Raw genomic sequence first — 18,727 nt, forward strand, 5'->3', positions numbered from 1 at the left:
TCAAATCTCACTGCTCCAAGTGTGACCGGGAAACGCAAATATATTCCAGATCACACAGCCCACAGGTGCAGCCATGTAGCACTGCAAATTTCATGTGCAGACCGGCGGGGTCCTTTTTTTGAGTCTCCAGATGCACAAGGAATGCTTTATGTACAGGAAGACAGAGGCTATATGGGGACAGCTGGGCTTTGGAGAAAAAAAGTATGGACATGTAGTTAACTCTACCACAAATCCACATGTTCGAGCCACCAACATAGGAGGGAAAAAAGAAGCAGGCAGGGGATTTCATCCACACATTCATTCCAAAAATGTGCAGTGTTTACTATATGTCAGACATTTTCCAAAGATACTTTCCTGCCTGTGACGAAATTGCTTATACTAGAGAAATTTGTTTCTTGCCACTTAGAAATCACTACTTAATTCAGGGAGTTAGAAGATCAGCATACCATTTGCTTCTGATTTATGCCATCACCAGGAAAGTGATTTTATGACTTTTTCTTGTACCTAACTAACCTAGTCACTTCTCCTAAATGCCCTGGAGAGAAACATGCCCTGAAAAGTGGGTGTCGCAAAGGAAGCAGCCTGACTGAAGGAGGTTGGGAAATTTACAACTTGAAGGGTAAGTTCAACTCCCTGTGCCCAGTAAATAATTCCCAGGAGGCTTAGCCATGGAGAGCCACAGGTCTTCAAATTTTCCACAAACAGAAATACAATTGTAAGTGATGCTTACTGTGATGGTGATGATGATGATGATTGAACAGGCTAAAGAAAATATTGAAGGAGGCAAGAAAAATGAGGAGAAAGCACAAGACTAAAACGATAAAGTGAAGGCAGTGTTCATGGACATTGGTACCAGGGTATCATTCATTCAGGGATATTTATTGGGTATCTATTATTTTCAGGCCATGCTAGGTGGAGGGAATATAATAGGAAACAAAGAAAGCAGACTTTCATGAAACTTTCACTATGATGATGAAAAAGAGAAAACTGAAGAAAACAAAATAAAATGTAGAATGCCGAGTGCTGTGATGGAGGAGGAGGTAAGAGAAAGGCAATATGTGTCTAGGATGTTAATTTTCTTATTGGATGTTGAAGAAAGAAACACCAAAAGATAACATTTTGGCAGGTTCCAATGGCTAAAGGGAAGAGCCTTTCTTTGAGCAAAGAGAGCTAATTATTTGACTTTCTCATCGTTTCTTTTCCCAGCTGATTGGGTACCCTTCACTTTCACGATACTCAGTTTCATAGGAACATCTTCTGATGGAGGGACCTGGTGGACTGAAGCATGGGGAACATTTACAACCAGTGCCTACTTCTGCACCCTCCTCTGGGCACCTCCCTCATCTGCTCTGTATGGTCCACAGTTTCTGAGCTATTTCTGCTTCTTCCTAATACATCAAGAAACCTATACAGGGCTTGTGCACCAATCTCTTCTAAACAAGGGCATGGGGTTTGTTCATTCAAGTCAAGGAGCTGAAAAGAATAATGGTAGGAAGCTGGCAGGTTTCCAGAGTGGGTGTAACTCTTCAGGAGAATTGGGCCGTGAATACTTTCTTTGTTCTTTTCCCTCCTTACATCGGATTTGGGAGGAGGGGCTGTTTTCATTTTAGTATCAATGATATGGAGGAAATAGGACTCCATTCTCTTATTCGAATGTGCCTTGTTAAAGCAGGTAGATGTCTTTACCTTTAAGCTAAATGCATACTCATACCATTTGGAGTCCGGCCTTGGCTGTCCCTGACTAGCAAACCAACCTTGGCAGCAGGAGTGACTACACCATGTGAAAGATGTAGGCACAGGACAGATGAGCGCTTATGCATCTTTCTCTCTGCTTTGTCCTTCCTTGGGTTTACTTAGGTCCCACCTAATAGGATTTTAGAGTCCAGGACATAATTCTATAGTCCAGCAATTGGGTAGCTAAGCTGCCTTAGAACCCTTGTCTCTATAATCCCTTATAATTTCATAATGTTTTGTTTTTCTAAGTTCTCCCTTATATTTTTTTCACTTCTTCTTCATAGTGAGGTTGTTAGAAAGCTTGTGCTATTTGATAATCTCTTTTTTATAGATGAAAACTCTGGTCTCAGGAAGGCTAGGTTGCTAGTTCAAGGACATGAACAGGTCATTTTTCCAAATTTAGCTCTTCTGACTCCAAATCTGTTGCTCTTCAATTGCATCTCAAATGTGCGGAATCCTGCGATTGGATTCGGGCCACAGGTGAAATTCTTGCCAATGGGAAACAAGTCCCCTTCTTACCTGCCTTCTACTGAGGAGTGATTTGATCTCCCTGAACTCGTGAGGGAAACTGCAGATGAAGCTGTTTCCTGTGCAGTTAGACGTGAACATCCAATAACGATGAGAAGTGGTGACACCAAGAGCCTTTCACTCCCCACCTCCCCTGCCAGAAGCCCTCCACCCAGGCCTTGGCCCTGATTCCGCCAGTGCTCTCTGATCCAGGAGCTCAGCTCCAGTGGCAAGGGGGTTTCCAATTAAGCTACAAAGGATAAGCAGAGGTGACGGGACATCTCCTTGGTCTATCATGGATCAGCTTTGTTCTCTATGCTGTGAGCAAGCAGAGCACAGAGAATACTGAACACATCCAGGAGTGCCATGTCATGGGTCGTAGGGAGGGCTTCTAGGCAGTGAAAGTAAGGGTGATGAGATCCAGCTTCATTTGTGACCTAAAACCTAGCTATCCAAGTGGCCCACAAACCAGCAGATCAACATCACCAGGAGGTAGGGGCTAGGAAGGCCAAAACGCAGGCCTCCTCTGAGACCCCTGGAATTAGAATCTGCATTTTAACAATATCCCCAAACTCTGACTCCTCTTTCTGTCCCCTGTATCCCTCACTTTCTCTCTGTCCCCCTGACTCCTCTTTATTCTTGCTGTCTGGTTGTCTCACAACACCCGCATCTCACAACACTCTTGCTTTGGAATGCACTTGTGGAATTCTTGCAACTTGTGGGTACTGTCTTCCCCCTCTTATAGGTAGACAGCACTTTGCTAAGTAAAACTGCCAATAAGTGTGACTATGCCTGTGCGGCTGGCTCCAGAGCCAAAGCCCTTCCCACGATAACCGGAACTCTTCCATACAAGGCCTCTCTGGTCCACTCTTTCCTGGGATGCCTCTTTAGAACAGACGAAAAGCCGCTGTTGCCCGTCCCATAAAGCCCATAGGAGGAAGCCTTTCTCCAGCAGGTCAGGGCTTTCCCGCTATGGTCACAGAATGACTGAGGGAGCTTCATGCTTCACCACTTTACTCCCCATCCAAAGAAAGCAAAGCCCTTTTGATATCTGCTTGTCTTGGTATCCATTATTGCTTATCGGCCCAAATTGCTTCATTCCCATTATTATACTGATCATGTGGCTGAAGGTAGAAACACAGACAGATTTAAACCAATTAAGGGTAAGTGGCTCTTTCCACCCAATCTCAGGACTCAAGAAGTGGAAGGAAACCCTCCAACCTCAGTCCACACTCCAAACCAGACACTGAAAGTGAAGTGAGAATGTATATTGAGGAGGAAACTTAAAATCTAAAAAATTAAAACTGTGCTAAACAGTTTTATGGACAAGGTCACATATCAACTGGAAAAAAAAATTCAGTGGTAAAACAGGATATTCACATTCTTCTGCTTTTTAAAACTATCTATCTATAAAATAAGGGCATATAAAATAATGCTAAGAATGATAGACTTACAGGAGATTTTTATTTTATTCTTGAGAATAGAGAAATTCTTTTATAGAGAAAAGCTCAGTCTTTCACTTTTCTCTATAAAAAGCATGTGGAATGAATATTTAAAGCAAATTTTTAAATATATATTTATTTCTTTAGTATCATTATTATCCTCAATATCAGTATCTATATTTTTGGGCCTATTTAGTTATATCAGTTCAGTTCAGTTCAGTCACTCAGTCGTATCCAACTCTTTGAAACCCCATGAACCGCAGCACACCAGGCCTCCCTGTCCATCACCAACTCCTGGAGTCCACCTAAACCCATGTCCGTTGAGTCGGTGATGCTATCCAACCATCTCATCCTCTGTTGTCCCCTTCTCTTCCTGCCCTCAGTCTTTCCCATCATCAGGGTCTTTTCAAATGAGTCAGCTCTTTGCATCAGGTGGCCAAAGTATTGGAGTTTCAGCTTCAACATCAGTCCTTCCAATAAACACCCAAGACTGATCTCCTTTAGGATGGACTGGTTGAATCTCCTTGTAGTCCAAGGGACTCTCAAGAGTCTTCTCCAACACCACGGTTCAAAAGCATCAATTCTTCAGGGCTCAGCTTTCTTTATAGTCCAACTCTCACATCCACACATGACTACTGGAAAAACCATGGGCTTGACTAGACAGACCTTTGTTGACAAAGTAATGTCTCTGCTTTTTAACATGCTGTCTAGGTTGGTCATAACTTTCCTTCCAAGGAGGAAGCGTCTTTTAATTTCATGGCTGCAATCATCATCTGCAGTGATTTTGAAGCCCAGAAAAATAAAGTCAGCCACTGTTTCCACTGTTTCCCCATCTGTTTCCCATGAAGTGATGGGACACGACTGAGCAACTGAATTGACTAACTGACTGAGTGATGGGACCAGATGCCATGATCTTAGTTTTCTGAATGTTGAGCTTGAAGCCAACTTTTTCACTCCCTTCTTTCACTTTCATCAAGAGACTCTTTTTCTCTTTCTGCCATAAGGGTGGTGTCGTATGCATATCTGAGGTTATTGATATTTCTCCCGGCAATCTTGATTCCAGCTTGTGCTTCTTCCAGCCCAGCATTTCTCATGATGTACTCTGCATATAAGTTAAATAAGCAGGGGGACAATATACAGCCTTGACGTACTCCTTTACCTATTTGGAACCAGTCTGTTGTTCCATGTCCAGTTCTAACTGTTGCTTCCTGACCTGCATACAAGTTTCTCAAGAGGCAGGTCAGGTGGTCTGGCAGTTATATAGCATAGTATAAAATTAGTTTGGGGGGTTGCATAATTTTATTTATTATTTTGAGGTTTTAAAAAATATTTATTGGAATATAGTTGACTTACAAAGTTGCTATACTTACAAAGTATAGTAAAGTGAATCAGTTATACATACACATACATGCACCCTTTTTTAGATTCTTTTGTGATATAGACCATTGCAGAGTAGAGTTCCCTGTGCTATACAGTAGGTCCTTAGTAGTTATCTACTTTGTATATAGCAGTGTGTATATGTCAATCCTAATCTCCCAATTTATCCCTCCCACGGTTACCATAAGTTTGTTTTCTACATCTGTGACTCTATGTCTGTTTTGAGACATACATTCAGAGAAAATCATAATTCAAAAGGATACATGCACCGCAATGTTCATTGCAGCACAATTTACCGTGGCCAGGACATGGAAGCAACCTAAAGGTCCATCAACAGAGGAATGAATAAAGAAGATGCAGTACATATATATAATGGAATCTTACACAGTCATAAAAAAGAACAAAATTATTGCTGCTAGGTCCATTTGCAGCAACGTGGATGGACCTAGAGAGTCCATCTGAGTGAAGTATGTTAGACAAAGACAAATATCATATCACTTACACGTGGAATGTGAAAAACAGGGTGCTGCACAAATAAAATCAGTTTTGTTGAAACACCGTTTTGTGATATTATTATCTCAGTAGCTTATTCCCTTCTACAGAAGATCCTGTCAAGGAAAGCACAACTTCTTTTAGCAAAATGAACCCCTAAACCTGGTAGCCCTAAAAGGAGAATCTCCTCAGGGGAAAGGGTAATGAGGCAGTAAGTTCCCCTTCCCTTCCCTGGGACTTGCTCTCACTCTAAGCCCAACCATGTGATCCATGGTGCTCTTGGGCTTTTAATACTTCTGATCATGTTCAAACTAAACAACTTCATAAGGTTGCCTCTTTGCATAGCTGAAAACATGTTGGAAATTTTACAAATAAAATAATTTACCAATGAATGAGAAATTACAAAAAAATGAACAAACCCAAAGCACCGTGATTCTATTACACATACCAGGCTCTTCAGGGAGTAGAGATGGAGCTCACACAAATTAAACCATCTAGGAAAACGGCTGTATCCTGCTCCCTGGATCCACCCCAGCTTTCACCAAGCTTCCTTTTCTGTTTTTTAAGTGTATGATTAAGCTTTCAGTTATAGGAATGGCTTCCACATAAGCCCAGGTGATCAACAAAAGTTTTCATTCTATTTTTATTGGCTTCTCTGTGGGGATAAGTAAATATCATTGTTCCTGCTCTAAGAAGCTTACCATTTCCGGTAGAATATCCAACAAATGCCTGGAATTCATATTGGAGTCCCAAGGAAAAGGTGCAGAAATGTTCTCCATTTGTCACTGGGGTCACAGTTGGATGGTCTATCTCCTAGATCACTGCTTCCTCAAATCATACCTGACTCTTACAAACCAGCTGAAATGGCCTTTCTTCCACGAAGCCTTCTCTGATCTCTTCCTCACAAATCATAGAGTTTCTTTTCTTCTGAATCCCACCAACTCCCCCACCCCTGTTTCATATACAGCATTTGTCTTGGGAGACATTTCATAATTTATTGCTGTGATTCCTCACTGGGTGAAGAATAAGGGAAACACACTCTCTGAGGAGCATAAAATTATAGCAACGAGGATAATAAATGCCCTTTATTGAAAACTTATAGCATGGGTAATATAATAAGTCTTTTCACAGTATCTTATTTAGTTATAACATCTTCTATGCTTCAAAGTGATTATGTAACTTATCAAAATCGTGCAGAGAGAACATCCCCTCTGTTTTAACTATGTTTTAACTCATATCTGTTTGATTTATTCCAAAGGCCCTGCTTTGAATCACCAATGCCTCTGGCTAGTTTCCAAACCCCTCCCAGGCCTCCTCTGCTTCCACCCCATGAGCCTGGACTGTGGCCACCACACCATGTTCACACAATCTTGTCAACCAGTGAGTACCAGGGCTTGGTGGCAGGGGGCTACCTCCTTCTTAGGCACTGAGCTGAAACAACACTGAAGACTACTTTTTGATCCTATTCATCTGCTTCATCCCTCCTGCTGGGTCTATACCCCTGCAGGAAAGAAACTTTTTCATCTGTCTGCCACCTCCCACATACACACCCCTGTGGCGTCTAGAATAATGTCTCATTCCTATTATTTCTGTATGAGTTTTTTGAATAACATTTTTGAGTTAGGGAAAGAACATAGAATAAACAGATTACGTAAGTGAAAATAATGTAAAGTACAAGTGATAACGTTTACCAAGGAAAGAAAGTCTTCCTGGAGGAGGTGATGTTTTTCGTTTCTTTTGGCTGGGAGGACCTTGGCTTAGCATAGATGAAGGTGAAAGGCAGTCTAGTTGGAGAAGATTGCATAACGGTCTGATGTAAAACACTTCTCAATGTTGATGAGAAATGACGGTGCTGATAGATTTCCTGTGACCATAGAACAGATGAGCAAGAACGTTTAATTCTGGGAATTTCTGTTTTCCATCCCAAGGATTATTCCGTGGGCCATTATCGTTTCAGTGGATGAAGGTACTTGCTAAAAATAGGTTACTAATGTTTTCCTTAGAGTTACAGCACACGTCAGAAGAGACTAATGACCCAACGCTGTACTGTTTTCTTTTCATTTCAGTCAGCCTCAAACAAATAAACCTGATAAATATTATCAGAGTCACATATGCTCATTAAGGGTTATAGTCAGTGGCTATGTTTGTTTTACTGTGTAATAGATGATGAAACCATGGTGATGAGTGGAGTAAGCTGGGATGGTTTTCATATTTTCCCATCTTAACACTGGAGACTAGCTCATTGTTTTTTTCACTGGCTTCTGTTAGAAATAGAACAGCTTTCTAAACACTTATTCATTTTGACGTGTCTTAAAGCAGTCCACATCTTCCCATCTCATTCAATGCTACATGATAGATGTTTCAAAGTGGTCCTTAAGTATAGCAATGAATGGGAAATAAGTACTTCCAGGGGGTGAACAGCTAATGTAAAAGTTTCAATTAACAAATAGCATTCTTTCATATCTTATTAATTATCCATAACTGAGTATTCTGTTGCTAACCATTTTATGGATTAGAGGATAAAATTTGACACATGTTATATACAATTTATGTTCTAAAAAGTCAAGATATACTATACTGACCTACTGTCTTTTTTTTTTTTTTTTCTTAAGATTTCAGACCTGTAGAAGAAAATAAGCACACTTATTTCCTACTGAAAATGCTACACATTTTCTTATCCGATCCTTTTGGCTGTTATACTTTAAGAGAAACTATGAAAGACAATGAGTCTTCTCATTCTTCCATAAACCCTTACCAAATGGTAAAATCATACCTGTAATCTGGCTTATAAAGTCTCCTAATCCCCATCTTTTTCTATTTCATTCTGTCAACAAAATGGTCTTTCTAAAATACAATCAGCAGTGGGGTCGGGGAGAAGGGAGGTCCAAGGGAGTGGATATATGTATACGTATAGTCATGAAATTAAAAGATGCTTGCTCCTTAGAAGAAAAGCTATGACAAAATTAGACAGCATATTAAAAAGCAGAGAGATTACTTTGCCAACAAAGGTCCATATGGTCAAAGCTATGGTTTTTCCAGTAGTCATGTATGGATGTGAGAGTTGGACCATAAAGAAGGCTGAGTGTCAAAGAATTGATGCTTTTGAACTGTGTTATTGGGGAAGACTCTTGAGAGTCCCTTGGACAGCAAAGAGATCAAACCAGTCAATCTTAAAGAAAATCAGTCCTGAATATTCATCTGAAGGACTGATGCTGAAGCTGAAGCTCCAATACTTTGGCCACATGATGCTAAGAACAGACTCACTGGAAAAGACCCTGATTCTGGTAAAGATTGAAGGCAGGAGGAGAAGGGACTGGCAGAGGACCAGATGGTTATGTGGCATCACCAACTCAATAGACATGAGTTTGAGCAAGCTCTGGAAGATGGTGAAGGACAGAGAAGCCTGGCATGCTGCAGTCCATGGAGTCGCAAAGAGTCAGACATGACTGAGCGACTGAACAATGACATAACTGATTCACTCCATTGTACAGTAAAAACTAATACAGCATTGTAAAGCAATTACACTCCAATAAAACACAAATACAATCTAATCATATCCCTCTCTGGGTGAAAACATTCAATGGTTTCCTATTAACATAATGCAAGCCCCTTTGCAGGACATATACAACTATTCATGTCATGGCCTCTTTTAGCTCCTTTTAAAATTCTCCTTTCATTCTGTTATTACTCCCCTCCTATATAATTCACAGTCATCCTGTACTTTGTATGTTCTAAAACTTGCAGACTTTTGTCCTTCAGCCTACAAATAACCTCTTACTTAATGTTCAGGGTTCAGTTCAGTTCAGTTCAGTTCAGTCACTCAGTCATGTCCGACTCTTTGCGACCCCATGAATCGCAGCACGCCAGGCCTCCCTGTCCATCACCAACTCCCGGAGTTCACCAGACTCACGTCCATCGAGTCAGTGATGCCATCCAGTCATCTCATCCTCTGTCGTCCCCTTCTCCTTTTGCGCCCAATCCCTCCCAGCATCAGAGTCTTTTCCAATGAGTCAACTCTTCGCATGAGGTGGCCAAAGTACTGGAGTTTCAGCTTTAGCATCATTCCTTCCAAAGAACACCCAGGGCTGATCTTCTTCAGAATGGATGGGTTGGATCTCCTTGCAGTCCAAGAGTCGTCTCCAACACCACAGTTCAGAAGCATCAATTCTTCGGCACTCAGCTTTCTTCACAGTCCAACTCTCGCATCCATACATGACCACTGGAAAAACCATAGCCTTGACTAAATGGACCTTTGTTGGCAAAGTAATGTCTCTGCTTTTGAATATGCTATCTAGGTTGGTCATAACTTTCTGTCCAAGGAGGAAGCGTCTTTTAATTTCATGTCTGCAATCACCATCTGCAGTGATTTTGGAGCCCAAAAAGATAAAGTCTGACACTGTTTCCACTGTTTCCCCATCTATTTCCCATGAAGTGATGGGACCAGATGCCATGATCTTAGTTTTCTGAATGTTGAGCTTGAAGCCAACTTTTTCACTCTCTTCTTTCACTTTCATCAAGAAGCTTTTAAGTTCCTCTTCACTTTCTGCCATAAGGGTGGTGTCATCTGCATATCTGAGGTTATTGATATTTCTCCCGGCAATCTTGATTCCAGCTTGTGCTTCTTCCAGCCCAGCATTTCTCATGATGTACTCTGCATATAAGTTCAGGGTTAAATTGTTTTAATTACAACCGCACTCAAGTGCAACTTCTATGATTTGTTTTTTTTTTTTAATTTACCCCCAAACATCTAGTGATTCCCTTCTCTGTGTTCCTCTACTATACTCTCTAGGCATTCAAAACATGACATTTATATCAGCCTGGGCTTCCCTGGTGGCTCCAGTGTTAAAGAACCTGCCTGCCAATGCAGGAGACACAAGAGACATAGGTTCAACCCCTGGGTTAGGAAGATCCCCTGGAGGAGGGCATGGCAACCCACTCCAGTATTCTTGCCTGGAGAATCCCCATGGACAGAGAAGCCTGGCGGGCTATGGTCCATAGGGTTGCAAAGCATCAGACATGGCTGAAGCAACTTAGCAAGCAGGCATCTTCATTATGTTTTAATGTCTACCTGCTCTCACTCACACCTCCACACCCCTTGCTAAGGAGTTTTTCTGTTTTGTAAGTAAGGGCTCAAAACAGATACAATTCCTAGCCCCAAGCAGGTGCTTCATAAATGTCCATTTACAGCACAATTGAATGAATCAGAAACAACCCCTCATAAAGGAAGAATACACCCAAAGTGGATGCCTTTTAATGCCCTGGTGCTAGTTGTAATTTCAAATGGGAGTTCCAAATGAAATCAGGAATATGGCTCTGAACAGTGTCCAAGGAGCTTTAGTGTCTAGATAAAACCACATATGCCTGAGATAGCTTCAGGAGTGGTTACGTAAATAAGAACTCCCCCCTCACTTTGTCCACATGAAAGTGATGTGGACACTTTCTCCTTTGAAAAAGCCCTTTTGATTCTCTTCTGAGATATATTCATTCAGAAGAATAAAAGGTGATTGTCATATCTCTAACCCTACGGCAGAGATTGTATTTTCTGCAGCCACTTCCACAAGGATTCAGGCCTGTGGTTAATTTCCAAACAGATTCCAGGGATCTGATTTGGGAGGGGAGGTACAATCATCCAGGGATGGCTACATAAGGCCAAAGAACATGGTGTCATACTTGATGCTGGTTTCACCAACATCATCCTAACCTGTTCTTCAGTTAAACACTCCATGCCATTTCAAAATGGCAGCCATCAGAATACAGTTATAGAAACATAGAAGGGCATGGATGGAAGGAACCTTGTTAATACCCTTTATTAGCCAAATGAGGATGTACTAGCTCTTACAGAACAAGTTCTATTTGCATAACCAACTTGGGAAACAAAGAAAAATTTCAGGTGAAAATAGTACACAGAGGCAGCAGTGTGTTGGAGTGGACAGGCCACCAGTTCTGCGGTCAGACCATTCTAGGTTCATCCCTTGTCACCTGTCTGGCCATAAGAAACTTACTTAGCCTCTTCAAGGCTCGGTTTTTTCAACTGTATAAAGTGCATGCGTGCTCAGTCATGTCCAACTCTTTCTGAGCTCATGGACTGTAGCCTGCCAGGCTCCTCTGCCCAGTGGAATTTTCCAGGCAAGAATACTGAGTGGGTTGCCACTTCCTATTCCAGGGGATCTTCCGGAACCTAGGGATTGAACCCGCCTCTCTGGCGTCTCCTGCATTGGCAGGCAGAGTCTTTCCAACTGCACCACCTGGGAAAAAGTACATCTTGCTAGATACTTTAGAGGGTTGTGGTAAGGACTAGAGATTCTACAACTGAAGCCTCTAGCTCAGTGCCTGAAAAAAACAGATGTCCTCAATAACTGATGGACTGTTGCAGTGGAAAAGGGGAATATGAATCATATTTGGAGTGGACTTTTGTCATAAAGCTACATAACATCCAAATCTTCTTAGTATTTTGGAGGAACCATGGGGGAGAGGAGGAAGGAGGTTCTAAGGGAAGGTCCCTCCCTGCTGGGGGAAGGGAGGAGTGGACACAGGACACATGATAGAACTCAATCAATCAGAACCTCTGCCTGAGGCTCTGAATCTAGAAGTGACCAGCTACAGGGACACCACCCAGCACCCGACAAGGTTCCTGCCCTGCCCACTTTCTGCAGGAGGATCGGCTGCCCAGGCCCCTTTGGTTCCTGCATGTGCTCTGTGTTTGATGTTTCTGGGAGCTCTCTGAACTTTTCCAGCAAATCCTTCATTTGTTTAGGTTAAATCAACTTGATTTCTATTTCTAAATAGTAAGACTTTCATTATCCCTATAATTCCAATAATAGCAGACCAATTCTTTCCAATCTATTCACCATCCACCCTTAACACGCTTTGTGTTACCTCGTTTCCTCAATTACAATCACAGTTTAATTTTCTGTGTTTGTGGAGAAAGCTTAGTCTACAAAAATGAGAGACTGGGATTGACATATACACACTACTATATACAAACTAGATAACTAATAAGGACCTACTGTGTAGCACAGGGACAGCCAGTTACAGAAGAGATGGTCATCTAGCGCAGGCTTCACTTGGTGCTAAGTAACCAGTGATTTTCCGATGTTTTTAAGTTTGAGGGAAATATATGACAGATGTGTTGGCTCTAGAAACAATAAAAACAGCTCCTTAAATCGCCAAAAAGCAGGGGGGGTTGAGGTGGAGGAGGGTAAGAAGGTAACATAATACAGGATAAATCAGGAGGGAGTGGGCAGGACTGTCTGTTATGATTGAGGGTAGCGAGGGGATGATGTGGTCAGTAGCAGTAAACAAGCTAGAGGGGGCAAAGAAGTCTTGGACCACAAGCATCAGCCAAAGCAGAAAACTGCCCTGAACCCCACCCTGAAGGAAAAAGATATACAACTAGAGGAACTCAGGAGGGATAAAATGCTAACAGAAACTCAAATGGGTAATAACATTAAAGCGCATACAAATAAATTTAATGAAACAAAGGCAGGGAAATAATGACTCAGTATCCTGTGCTGAGTTCCCTGGTGGCAGTGATTCTCAGCATTCAGGGTACATCAGAATGATCGGAAGCTCTAGTTAAAAATGCAGATCCCTGGGCCTCTTGCCCAATTGGAGCTGCTCTGGTGCTTTTTGCGGGGGCCTGGAATATGCATTTTTTTTTCTTAAAAAAAAAGTTTATTGGGGTATAGTTGCTTTACAATGTTGTGTTAGTTTCTACTGTACAGCAAAATGAATCAGCCACACGTATACATATATATACGTGTGTGTGTGTGTGTGTGTGTGCATGTGCTCAATCAAGATAGGCTTTGCAATCCAATGGACTGTAGCCCTCCAGGCTCCTCTGCCCACCTGATTTTCCAGGCAAGAATACTGGAGTGGGTTGCCATTTCCTTCTCCAGGGGATCTTCCTGACCCAGGGATTGAACTTGTGTCTCCTGTCTCCTCCCCTGACCAGTGGATTCTTTACCACTGAGCCACCTGGGAAGTCCACATATATAAAAATCCCCTCTTTTTTGGATTTCCTTTCCATTTAGGTCATCACAGAGCATTGCGTTGGGTTCCCTAAGCTATACAGTAGGTTCTCATTAGTTATGTCTTTTATACATAGTTTTAACAGTGTATGTATGTCAATCCCAATTCTTTATTTCTGTTTGCAAATGTGCTTCTAATGCAGGTAGCATTACGTGCTCCATTGCAGATGAGCCCAATGAGGTTGCTTAATTTCAATAGGTACAATGTCACGTCATATTGTCCTGTGGAGGGGAAGGCTGGCTCTGTGTCAGTCTCAAAGATCAGGATGGCCACCCACCCATGCCCTCACAGACTGCCACGTGAATGGGGTTACCCTCCTGATCCACGTAGATGCTGCTTCTCCAGTGGGCTGGGGAGTGAAGCACCAAACCAAAGAGGTCTTGAGATTTAAGATCTGATGGATTGGCCTTGCTGGGTTTTGAACTTGTTTGGGACCTGTCACCCCTTTCTTCATTCTGATTTCTTCCTTTTGAAATGGGAATGTCTAGCTTTTTCCTGTTCCACCCTGTACTGTGGATGCACAGAATTTGTCTGGTTTCACAGGTTCAGACGGCAAAATTTTGTGTCAATATGAATCATGCCTGGCATCTCACCTGTATCTGGTTTAACTGACATTTAGATGAGACTTTGGATATAAGACTTTGAAGTTGACACTGGAACAAGTTAAGGGGGCTATTGAGGTGGAAACAATGTATTTTGCAGGTGAAAGGGGCTATTTTGAGGGGCTGGGACAGAATATCACAGACTGAATGTTTGTGTCCCCCTAAAATTCACATGTTAAAGCCTTTACCCCAATGCGATGGTGTTTGGAGATAAGGTCTTTCGTAGGCAATTAGGGTTATATGAGGTCATGAGGATAAGGCCCTTGTGATGGAATTAGTGCCCTTGCAAGAAGACATGTTACAGCATGTGTTCTCTCTCTCTCTCTCTTTCTTGTGAGCACACAAAGAGAATGCAGCCACCTATAAGCCAGGAAGAAAACCTTCACCAAACCTGTCCACACTGACACCCTGATCTCAGAACTGTGAGAAATACACTGTTGCTGTTTACCATACATTACTATCCATTTTCTTCTTTTTATATATTTTTTCTTTTAAAAAAAAATTTTATTGGGGTATAGTTGCTTTACAATGTTGTGTTGGTTTCTACTGTACAGCAAAGTGAATCAGCTATTTTTGATAAGGCTGCCCCAGCAAACTAAGACACATACCTAGGAAATGATAAGGTTGGAATTTGAACCAAAAAGTCTGATTGGAGGATTTTTCCCTTGACCAACTACACTACACCTTCAATAGCCCTTTTTGCCAAAAGATCTCCAGGAAGCACACTTGTTCCTTTCTTAAAGTATATTTCTGTCTCCAACTTTTCACTTATACCAAGGGATAGAGATAAGTGTGACTTGATTGAAGGTTCCAGGTGCTGGAATTTATTCTTCCTTCTGTCTCTAAGTGGCTAGACAGAAATCCCCCACCTTTCCCCGCATGAGGCAGTGTAGACCAGACACCAAGGGAAGGAGCAACTGAATCTCTCACTACAGGACTCGACCATGTCACCAACACCTATGCTGAAATGAGGTTTCACCAGATGCAGCCTGGCCCCCAAGGGGACCACATGGCTGCTGCAAATCCAGTAGGGTCCACTGATGACGCACACTCCAAGCAGCTCATCAGACCACCGTACTCTGACCTTCTGTGGTCTGCTAAGTATGGAGCACTTGGAGAAAACACAAACACATATTTATGTGTAAGGTAAAGGATCTGCAACAGCATTCCTGGTCTTTAGATTAACAGGTACAATAGACCAGGTTCACAGGTATGTGGCAGCCAGATTTGAATCTTGGTAAGGAGTTGGCATATGTTTATAAGATGGTGTGACTGGAACCACACTTCTTACAACAGGAAAAAAGGGTCCCAAGGTAAAAAGGGTCCCAAGAATGAACATGGGAAGTGCTGAGGGGGAAACCAAGTCAAGAAGGTGCCCATGCAGATGTGGAGTTTAGCATTTTGTGGAGACAGGGGTGAAGGACCATTATGGAAAATGTGTGGCAGGGTGAGGGGTAATGAAGGAAAGGTGTGTGCCACCAGTCAAGGGGCAGGTGTTTATCATGGGGCCAAATCAGGCAGGTAGCACGGCTTCTGGCAACAAGAGATGTCTGTCACACCATCTTCATGAATCCCAAACTGAGTCGCCTCAGTTTCCTGCTTAAGGCCTCTCAGTCTTGCCTCTACTTGAAGACTGTGACTGGAAAGCCTCTGCCTGCCAGCCACACCTGTCTTGTGTGCGTTTCAAGACCCTCATCCCATGACTTCTCTCCTTCTCTAGCTTCGTTCCTTCCACACCCTCTCCCGTTGGTTCCTGGAGGGTGTCTACCCTGCCTCGCAGCCTTGACATATATATAATTTTCTTTCTTCCAGGCTGGACTGCTCCTCCTCTTGACCTTGGTTTAGTCATATCCTTCTGGTCTTACTACAAATACCGCAACCCAACTCTCACTTCTTGCTTCTCTCAGCACTGCAGCCATAAATTCCTCTGCATGGGTGCATGGTAAGATCACACTGCGTGTCACCCACCTAGACTCTGAGGTCCATGAGGATCACATTTTTCCTGGTGTCCCCCTGATGCCCGCAGCACCTTACACATGTCTGGCTCTTAGAAGATGTTCATTGAGTATTTGTTAAGTGAATAAATGAGATGAAAATCTCTGTGGCAAGAGCTGAGCTGCCCCTGTTCATGCCAGGATCCAGCAGTCCCCTGATGCCAGAGTCAAAGGAGCCTGGAGAGTGAGCGCGGCCTGGCTTGCCCCTTGGCCAACCCCTCTGTGACACTCTGGCTGGAGGCAAACAGAAAGGTGTTGCTGCCAATCAGAGTCACGCATGCATCCACGTGCAGTGGAGGGGTGCACCTGGGGCTAAGGACCAGTCTGCATGCCATGTGCCGCCACGTGCCCTGGCTCAACTGCCTCAGTCTGAAGAGGGATGCTGTCTAGTTTGTCTGCCAAGAGCTGGGAGCCTTTGGTAATTCATACAAAGACACAGTAGGGGCCATCCAGGACCTTGTCAATAATGCAAAGGAGTGCAGACCAGCAAGCCAAGGGACAGGCGCAAGGATATGAAAGAAATTGAGGACATGGATGGCTGAGGTTTAAAGGTTAAGTGGCCAGCTCATTAGGCCACAGAGGCAGCCTCTGTATCACAGAAGCGCATCAGCCAACCCTGAAGCCTCCCACAAAGGCGGGAGTCAGTGGCGCTTTGTCGAGATGCACTGGTCACTTTAACGTGATCTGGCCCTATGTAACTTGGAGGGAAAGCATACACCAAGGGAACCAGAGAGACACGACAAAGGAGAATAACCTTTTCCTAGTTGTTGATCAAAAACAGCATCCCCATTGGGAGGAGTGGCCTCTATGTCTGGTCAGACTAGCACTTTCATAAATTTGGGTCCTCCTCTGCCCTCCCCTTCAACCCTGAGCATCTTGTCACCACAGCATCCCTTGAGAAACACTGATGCCCTCCTTCCCTCATGTTACTTTTCCTGTGGGCACAGATAGACCTGGGAGAAATGAACACATTCACCTTGTGTTATGAATTTGCAAAGACTCAGGACAACCTTTAAATCATCTACCCCCAGGGAAAACTAAGAGGATGGAAGCCTTAGCAGGGACATTGCCAGTCTTTCTGATAGTAGAGCTCAGCCTGGTCCCTCCAACCTCAGAGCTTTATCCCCTGGAAGTCAGATCCATGGCTCCCTTCTGCAGATGGTTCTTGCAATTGTTGTTACCAGTGATGTTGTAACCTGTTCTCTCTTCTCTCGCTCCCAGCAGCAGCCAGAGTATCAACCAGTCAGCCCTTGAAAGAGGAAAGCTGTTCCAGGCGTGAGTCTGCGGCGGGTTGTGTGTGTGTCCAGGCCCCCATCTCGCACTCACTCCATCCTAACAGGGGCAGAAGGTGGAAACATTGCTAGACGGTCTGTTTCTGAGAGGGATCAACCTGCTGCTGAAAGATTTATCGTTGGAGAATGATGAGGCAGGAGAAGGCCTTTACTTGAACCAAAATTGGTCATTCAGAGTTCATTCTGTAACCTGATCATTTATTTATATTTTATATACCTTCTCCCAAGGAGAAGAGGATGCACGTGGGACCATGACCTCATTGAATGTAGTGTGCTCGACTGACTATCTTACTGGACAGCCTCTTAGAGACTTTTGTTTGTAGCTCCTTGGAAAGTTGCTTTAACCCTTTGGGTTCTGTGTGAGCTCCAGTGAGCCGGGAGACATGAGGTTTTACCTTCTCTATTCACATATGTTACAAACAATGAGATCTGGCTCTTGGTTCCAGCAGACGCCTGCTCTGTACACACACTTATCTCTCCCCAACCATTCCTGAAAGAGGACATGGCTGGTGAGGAGTGTACTGTTCTAGAAATCAGAACACCTTCTCTGTCCACAAAGCTTTAGGCTTGTTAGAGTGTGATTATGCTCCATCGTTATTTCCAGGATATAACTTACTTCACAGGGGAGGTAACAGAGATCTAAGGAATAATTTGCCCAAAGTCATTGGCCAGAGCTAGGATGTGCACATGTTTTGGGGTGCTAAGACTAGAGCTCTGTTCTTCAAGGTCCCTAAAACCATCTCAGGAGGCTAATGAGGGCTGACAAGAGGAAATCTTAGAAGAGTCTGCTTGCCGTTCCCATTCAGCCCCTCAAGGTTAGGTAGACCTCCTGGCTTCCTGATTCAACATGACCTTCCTTCTCTGAAAATAGCCATCAGTTCATTGCATAACTCCTCACCCCCACCAATGAACTGTTCCAACCTGACCCTCAGCCGATTGACCTACATTGGGAAGAAGGCCTCATCCTGGATTGGCTATTTAGACTGGAACAAGGTGACACAGACTTGGGCCTCCGTGGAGTTTATTTAAGGCTGAGAAGGGAATGCCCAGAATCTTTGGTTGATGACTCTCAGAAGCCACTCCTATTTCCCTATCTCTCAGTCTTGTCTGGGATTCTCTGAAAGCTCCCTCTTCTTCCTCGAGATGGTGTAGAATACAGGGGAGGTTGGTTCAGTCAACACACTTCCTCCACCAAGTCCTTCCTCGCCTTCCTCTCAGCCTGGTGTCTAAGGGGAGCTGTACACTGGAGTTCTGGC

At 43.3% G+C, this 18,727-nt stretch overlaps 1 protein-coding gene across 1 annotated transcript in view; it reads right to left on the reverse strand.

Moving 5' to 3' along the window:
* SUGCT (succinyl-CoA:glutarate-CoA transferase) overlaps positions 1–18,727 on the reverse strand; it is an 861,197-nt gene that overhangs the window by 3,466 nt on the left and 839,004 nt on the right. The window contains exon 15 of the transcript XR_011566121.1: positions 7,244–7,416. The gene's annotated coding sequence lies outside the window, so the exon portion shown is untranslated. The remainder of the gene's footprint in view (positions 1–7,243; positions 7,417–18,727) is intronic.

The sequence above is a fragment of the Bos indicus genome, chromosome 4, assembly GCF_029378745.1.
Source record: "Bos indicus isolate NIAB-ARS_2022 breed Sahiwal x Tharparkar chromosome 4, NIAB-ARS_B.indTharparkar_mat_pri_1.0, whole genome shotgun sequence".
Taxonomy (NCBI): domain Eukaryota; kingdom Metazoa; phylum Chordata; class Mammalia; order Artiodactyla; family Bovidae; genus Bos; species Bos indicus.